The following is an 8,446-nucleotide window of genomic DNA, read 5'->3' as shown; positions in this document are numbered from 1 at the left end:
AAAAGGGAAGCAAAGGAAATTATCTCTTCTGCTTTTAGGAATTTTACACACTTAATGTTAAGATGCAGACAGAGATGACACACTGGCCTGAGTCAAGTGAAAACCATCAAGATGATCATGTGTCTGGAGCATGTATGCACGAGGAAAAACTGAGAACTGGGTTTGTTCTGTGTTAAGATGGAAAAGGTTGGGTGGAAAAGCTTTTTGTGGGTCTACAAAAGCCGTATGGAAGAACACAGAGAAGTGTTAGCCAGACTCTATTTGAAGGTGCAGTGATATCACAGGAGGGAACTGACGCAGGCTGGAATGTGTGAAAGCCCTTAGATATGAGGATGATTTCTCTACCGTGAAGGTGGTTATATATTCCTACAGGTTGTCCAGGGAGGTAGAATTGCTATCCTTGGAGACAATAAAATCTCACAATTCCTATCTCTCATTCTCATGGGGTCTTCAGCTTACTGGAAGTTTGCTAGAAATGCAATGCAACAGAGAGGAAAAAATCTAGGAGCTTCCTAGAGTATGTAGGAGTTAACTTCCTCACGCAACTGATAAGAGGTAGGTACCTGGATAGACTTGATGTTTATGAATAGAGAAGGACTGGTGGGAGATGCGGCTGACAGAAACTGTCCTGGGGACAGCAATCACAAAAAGACTGAGTTCTCCATTCTTAGTAAAGTCAGGAGGAGGATCACCAAAACTGCTACTTTGGACTTCTAGAGTGCAGAGTTTGGACTGTTTAGGACATTGGTTGGAAGAGTCTCTTGGGAGATCCACTTGTGTGAAGGGGTCCAAGAAAGATAGACATTTCTCAAGAAGGAAATCATAAAGGCGTAGGAGCAGGCTGTGACTTGTGGTGTTCCCCAGGGACTGGTGCTGAGTCCGGTCTTGTTTAATATCTTTATCAGTGACCTGGATGAAGGGATAGAGACCACCCACTGCAAGTTTGCTGATGATACAAAGTTAGGAGGAGTGGCTGATACACTGGAAGGCTATGCTACCATTCAAAAAGGCCTGGGCAGAATGAAGAGTTGGTCAGGGAGGACCCTAATGAGGTTTAACAGTAACAAGTGTAGAATCTTGCACTTGGAGAGGAAGGACCACATGTATCAGTACAGGTTAGGGGACGACCTGCTGAAGATGAGCTCTGCAGAGAAGGACTTCGGGGTTCTGGTGGATAACAAGTTGGCCATGAGCCAACAGTGTGCCCTTGTGGCCAAAAAGGCCAATGGTATTCTGAGGTGCATTAAAAAAAGCATGGCCAGCAGGTCAAGGAAGGTAATCGTCCTGCTCTACTCTGCCTCGGTGAGGCCACATTTGGACTACTGTGTCTAGTTGTAGGCTCCCCAGTTCAAAAAAAGATGGGGATCTCCTAGAAGATGTCCAGTGGAGTGCCTGGAGCACCTTCTTATGAGAAAAAACTGAGTAACCTGGGTCTGTTCAGCTTAGGAAAAAGAAGATTGACAGGGAATCTATTAAATGATTATAAATGTCTAAGGGGAGATGAAAGACAAATGGATGAGGCCAGGCTCTTCTTGGTGGTGTGTAGTGATGGGACAAAGAGTAATGACCTAAAGCTTATACAGAGGAAGTTCTGTACTAACATACGGAAGAACATCTTTATGGTAAAGGTAACAGAGCAGTGGAACAGGTTGTCCAGAGAGTCTATGGAGTCTCCTTCTATGGAAATATTCAAAACCTATCTGGATACCTACCTATGTGATCTATCATAAGGTACCTGCATTAGCAGGGGGGTTGGACTAGATGATTTCTTGAGATCCCTTCCAACCCCTGCAATTCTGTGATTCTGTAGTTCTGTGAGTTTTCAGAACAGTAATTTTAGGAGTGCTTGTGATGTTTTACAGTTGTATCTCTGAAAGCATGTCCTTCACATTTATAAAAAAGGTCACAAAATGCAGACAGCAATAGCACCTTGTCACTACAGTACCAAACACTTGCATGTGAATTTTTTATTTGAATCATGCAATGCCTTATCCAAAGGCAGTCCTTGAACTGCAAACACCTGGTGAGAGGACGTTGCCAGTGATTTAACCTGACAGTGTGCTGAGATGAAAATCACTAGGTCTACGAGCACTCATAATCAAGCCTTTACAGAATGCTAGAAAAGAACAGAAGGAGTGGAAATATCAGACACTCAGGGCCACCACAGTAACTTTGTAGTGAACACTACTCTGGTATGCAGAAGTGGCAGCCTGTTGCTCTTTTTCCTGTTTATTAAGGAGCTTGGGTTGGTGTTGGGAAAAATACGGAAAGGAGTATGATGAAGCTGAAGCATCTACTACCAAAGGGGGATGATGTAACAGGGAACAAGTCAATCTATCCCTGGAGCAGAGGCTTTCTCTGGGAACTGCTATGTGGCAACTGACCAGAAACAAAGATTAAAAGAAGAGAAAGAAGGACACTAAAAATAAGAGGAAAACCAGAAAATGCCACCTTTAGCTCAGCAATTGAAAATAAGCAGAGTAACAGGCCTTCTCACTTCTGGTTAGCATGATAAAGGTAGGTATTGAGCACAGATAAATTGGTTTGTATATTTTTCTCTTAATTGTCTTGCTGATGTTATGTGAATCCATCTTCACCAATCTTGAACAAGCTCATGTTGCAAAGCACTTTATATAGTTCCTCTCTAAAGCAACACTGATGTTTGACTATGCCAAGAAAAGAACTGCAGTTGGAATTGTTAAAGTCTGTTTTACAAATGCATTTAGGAAAATGCTTCAAACAGACCTGAGAAAATGGGAAAATACTCATTGCTACAGTGTATGCTGCTGCATTCCTTTGGCTATTTTTCTTCTGTCTTCAGGCTTACTTAGTCATTTTGGGAGCTTAGACAACTGTCTGGTTTAAGCTGAACAAAATCTTTTGAGGGCAGTGAGCAAAATAAAAACAGGAGGAATCATTCCAGCATTGAAGGGGCTGTTTCTCAGGAGTTTGATGGACAAGTGCTAGCAAATTATCAAGCAACTCTTTAACCTTCCTTGAAAAACTTTTAATACTTTTTCTCTGCTCCATTGGCCTTGCCAGCTAGTATCATCACACAGAAAACAATGAGAGCCATGTAGGAATATCCCACAGCATCACTTATGTTGGACCAATTGGTCCTGCCTTCAAAGCCATTCATTCTCCCAGAAATACTTTTAAAGGTGGCTATATGAGTTGGTACAAGTTTATGATGAAATATTAGGATATCAGCTCAACTCACAGATTTGTCCAAATGTTTTTGTAGGCTTTGTAGTCAATGTGTACGAAGTTAAAAAATAATTATCTTCATGAGAAGTGGAACTTCCTTCCATGTAATGTTGTGATGTGATTCTAGACTAACTGCTGGGTGGAGACAGTACAAGTTCATGTGAAATTTTTGAGTATTTTAACTTACTGGACCATACATTGTCAGCAATGAGAAGTGGAAAGGATGTAGATAAAGCTAGGGGAAAAGATTCAAGAAAAAGGTCCCCTGCAGTTGCGTCTTCCAATTTTAAGGCATCCTTGTGAATTCTGTCTGTTTGCTAATTCCACTCTGGGAATTTAATAGCACTTACTAGCTGTTGGGTTGTAAAATAACAGGAATAGCAGCAGTTGTCTGCTCTATAGTTTTGAGTTTCCTACTTGTAGCAACAATAGAAGCTGAACAGTGCAAGGAGCAAAGAAAGCTCATTCTCAACAGCAGTCTGAGCTCAGAATATTTCTGTGAACTAAAGTAGCCTCTGACCGTGCCAACAGAGCAATTTTGGACAGAGTTTTAAGAAGTCCAGCATAGCTGTATTACGAACACGATGTGCATTTTTTGTGAGATCAGACTAGTACTAATGTTCTGATAGATATTTACTCTGGCTCAGATGCACTGAATCATCAAAAGGGCAGAGAATCAACCAGCTGCTTAAGGAAAACCTTGCTCTTGCACAGTTACTGGTTTGTTTGTTTGTTTTTGGAAGTAGATGTGCTGAAATAAAAAAAAACAGCCTTGATTTTCCTAGCCTTAAAGACTTGCATAATCTACTGTGATAGATTATCATGATAAGACAGACCATGATTTTTATTTTCTCTGTCCCTTCTGGCCCTCCTGCTTCTTTAACTGTTTATTCTTTTGGACTGCAAATATGCAGACCTATATCATGTTGTTATAGGAAGCCCCAAAATACAAATGGCAGACCCTTGTGCAAATATCAGCAAACTGTCTTTTTAACTATTTAAATTTTCCATGTGTAATGTTCTAGAGCTTCTTTCAACACTCTGGCCAGTGATTTTGTACTGAGGAGGAAAGAAAGAGTACATCGTGCCTTTAAGAGCTTTTCACAGTTACTCAAGAGCTCCAGTAACTGGGACTCTTGACATGTAATAAATGCGTAGGGTGGAGAGAGAGGCAGAGTAGTGACTGGAGTTCTCTTTTTTTGATCAATTAGTAATTTTTTATAATTGTTGCTTGTTTAAAAGATCCCACAACCTGAAAAAAAATATAGTAATAATAGTTAATATCGTTTTAATAGCTAATTTCCATTAATTCTCAAATTTATATCAAAAATTTTCTTAATCTTACATAGGTTTACCTAAGATAATTAAGTTTTGGGGAGTGTATAACAATGTTCTGACAGAAGGTGAATGTTTTTTCTTCTTACTTGTAACTTGTAAGTTGAATACTAGACTTCTTTATTTGCACAGGATACAATTCTTTTTGCATCAGTGGCTGCTGGAGAAGGTTGAACACAGATGAACCTCAGAAGTCTAATTTTGACCTTCATAATGCCATTTATAGGAGAAAAAAAAAAAAGCTTCTTGTGATGTAGAATAATTTTCTCCCAGTCCTACACGTTTGTTAGTTATGAAGGTCACTAATTTCTGGAAGCATGAAATATTAACCACATGTGGGGATAACCCCCAAATCTACCTCCTTCTGTCTTGTGTGCCTGAGAACAGCCTCAATTACTGTCTTTTTCTCTAGCTATGTCTGGCAATTTGAAGTGGACTTCTGTGACTGCAGATTCTCTCATATCTTCCAAGGGCAGAGGGGACACAGACTACTCTATCACAAGATGTTATGGTGGTACTTGGGCACAGCTACCTTTGAAAACCAAGGTCATTTCTCATGTTCAAAGAAGACAAGGTTAGTCTGTTTGTCCTATACTATTTTTTTTTTTTGACTATGCAAAGAATGATATAATATTATACAATATTTTTGGATTTACCTGATGGCATTAATTAGCAATTGGAGATGTCAGTTCATCTCACAAGTCCTGCTATTTGTCTTGTCTGGGGTTGTTCCTTAATACAATTAAAATTAGTTACTGAGAACTACTTGTGAGTTTAACTTTCATTCTCAAATGGGTTATTCCTGAACTACTGGAATTCTGGTCATCTGCAGGGACAAAAAACCAATATGCTCTTTGAAGTAATAAAACTTCGCAGTCTTGTAAGGCTGCCCAAGAAAGCCTAGACAATGACAATACTGAGATATTTATTTTCTCAAATCTGGAAACAGTTGCCAAGACAGCAGTGAGGTGAATTTCTGCCTAGAAAATGTGGCTTATCCCCCTCCCTCCCTTTTCCTAACATCCTCAGATGACAGTAAGACAGCTATTGATAAAATAATCGAGGTCAATGTCAGTAACAACAGGATATTGTATTAAAGAGTTCATATCAAATTCTGCCCCAGTGCCTGTTGAAATAATGGGCAAGAGCCTACTGTCTCCTCCTCCTAGATCAAGGATTTTCATGATAAAGTTAATCTGAATCTGAATTTTATGGTTTTCTCTTGGTAAAACTTCTCTTACCTGTGGCAGTGTGTTGTTTGAATTGAGAATTGAATGTGACAGAAGGACTTAGTTCTCTATGGTCACCGCAGTAGTTAAAAACCACAGCTTTCCCAAACTGGCACAAAATATGTATGGGATAGCATTAAAAATAGATGGAAATGTAGGAGTGGTAACTAACTATGAAGTTAGCAAAAGAAGAAAATACTACAAATAGAAATGTACAGTGTTAACTTTTTTGAGCATTCTGCTAAGCCATGAGAGAAGATGGAAAAAGACACGTGAAGCTGAGTCAGGACAAGCAGTTGCATCCTACACCTATCTGTCAGTGTCCTCTTCTCTCCCATTTCGCTCTGTGGTGTGGTTGCCTGCCTCTGCTGCAAGCGCGGTTCCTACTTCAGTGAAGTGGGAAAATGGATTTTTCTGTCCACAAACCACTCTGCATGCCAATTGCCACCGGATTTTGAGGAGCTTGGTTGCCTGGGAAACGTAAACGGATGTTGCTGTGGAAACCCGGTTTGGCTGACCACTGGGTTTCCCTGAGCTGGGTGGGGAGGTGGGGACACTCCACATTGATCCCTGGGAGCAGGTGATGTGAGGTGGGTTTGTCACTGGCACTATCAGGAAAGTTGCAAAAAAGTGCTAATAGCTTTTGCTTTCACTTATTTAAACTTCTTCTGCTGATGACTTTTGGAGGTGAAAAAATGAGGCTGACCCATTTGGGTAATAGATTAGAGGAATGAGTACAAGTAGGAGAACACATTTGTTTATTTACCTGCTTTAGAAAAGTTTCTAACACTTTTTTACATGCACAAATTACTTAGCAGAAAAGTGAACTTGAAAGCCTCACAAAATGTACAATTTCACATTGCATTAAAGTAAGCTTTTTGAAGTTATTATAGCCATCCCCTTACTATTAATGTTCCTGTTTTCTCAGTTGGCTTAAACTGTTCATCTCATAATGAACATATGCTGTCAGTAAAAGCAATGGCTGCTATGGTACGCATTAACTCTTTGTTTCCAAGACTCATGCCAAGTAGAAATGGCATAGGCCATATGTAAGCCTGGATTCAGATTTGGGGCAAAAGGAGTTAACCAACAGCTGAAGCAGAATGCTGTAAATTCTTCGATGGCCTCTGCTGGCTTTGGAAACAATGTAAGAATAGAATACTGGCTAATTTTTCTTTCTCTTTTAAGTAACAAACTGAAAAAACCCTATTACAGCTCACATTGACATCAGTGAAATCATAATAATAATACTTTGTACTTACATGGCACCTTTTATCCCAAGATTTCAAAGGATTTTTCAGACCTTAATATAACACTGTATTCTCTGCTGGCAAGGCAGTCACAAAGTGGTGCTGGAGAGAAGGAGGCACGAGGAAGTTTGTAGGATGGTACAACACTGATGCAGATTTTAGGAAGCTATGCAGCCAACTGACAACAGCTCTATGGCTAAATCACACTTAAAATAAAATATCTATATAATCTATCACTAACATAGTTTGCTGCAGTAGAAAGAGATGAAATCTCCTGTGTAGACCATTGATTATACTCCAGATACTACAGTGAGGGGAACTGTGTTTGGGCTGGTTTAGAGCTACCTCTTGATCTACCTGTTTCAGTAGATTCTGTTGTTGCTATTGTAGTTATAGTTGTTTTCTTTTTCTTGCATGATACTTAAAAATATACACATTATAAAAAACTGTAGTAGTACTGGAATATGTACTTCAATCCAGTGAAAGCAGTACTAGAGTAAAAATGCAGAATAACTCTAATAATTTTTCTGGATTTTTCTGGATTTTTACATTTTAGGGCTTCCAAAATATTCTGTGCTCGAGCTCACTTGAGAGAAATTTTGGCAAGTCAGGGAAAATCAATCTCCCATACCTCCTCACTTATTTTTAATTTAAAAGTACTTTTTTTTCTCACTGTAATAAGTTGTCATAGATTTGATATTCAAGTGAGAAGAGGGAAAAAAGGTTGACCTTTGATACTGGAAAGATGACACAGAAGTAGTCCTTGTTTTCAAGTGTTCCCATGTCCAATTAATATACAATCAGTGCTCTGGAGGCATCTCCTAAGTGACTTTTTGGTGATAGGGAATACTGTTATCCAGGGCTCACAGGAAACTCTGCCTTATCTGTAACTAATATAACTCAGAGAAGCTCTAAAGGAATCTGTGGAACTACATCAATTTACACAGACTGAAAATGTGCTTAACTATTGCCAGACAAACAAAGACGTGCAATTCCCCATTTGCCTCCACAAAGGCAGATACTCTCCCTCCTTACCTGCTCCATTTGCTTTAATGAGGTGTTCACAGCAAAGCACAAATGGTACCATTTAGACGTCAACATTAAGCATGGTGATATTTTAAAAGTAGCACTTAAGGAAATTAAATGTGTAATCTGAGCTAACGTGAACAATGTATGACTGTTGTTAAATAAAGTTAAAACAGACAATGTAACACTCTTTCACGTGCCTCTAACTCAAGCATGTTGTATGTTGTGTGAGCTATGGCATAATCTTAGCAGGATGAGAATTTCTCCATTCATATTTTTTTGACAGGGAAAGCAAATATTAACACAGACTGTATCAGAGTTAAGGTGTTAGTATTTAGAACATTAGTGTTTGACATGCAGAATGCTAAAGGTGTGGAAATTCAGTAGGTTATGGCAATG

At 39.3% G+C, this 8,446-nt stretch overlaps 1 long non-coding RNA gene across 1 annotated transcript; it reads right to left on the bottom strand.

The window, feature by feature from the left end:
* Positions 1-4,588: 4,588 nt before the first annotated feature.
* Positions 4,589-6,241, bottom strand: LOC116216506. The gene is made up of 3 exons (XR_004159388.1): positions 6,079-6,241; positions 5,784-5,880; positions 4,589-4,748 (listed from the first exon to the last, which is right to left on the bottom strand). It is a non-coding gene; the product is annotated as an uncharacterized LOC116216506 (long non-coding RNA).
* Between the last annotated feature and the right edge of the window lie 2,205 nt (positions 6,242-8,446).

The sequence above is a fragment of the Meleagris gallopavo genome, chromosome 3 (assembly GCF_000146605.3).
Source record: "Meleagris gallopavo isolate NT-WF06-2002-E0010 breed Aviagen turkey brand Nicholas breeding stock chromosome 3, Turkey_5.1, whole genome shotgun sequence".
NCBI lineage: Eukaryota > Metazoa > Chordata > Aves > Galliformes > Phasianidae > Meleagris > Meleagris gallopavo.
The sequence above is the reverse complement of the archived record's forward strand: the minus strand, read 5'-3'. Positions and strand labels throughout refer to the sequence as shown.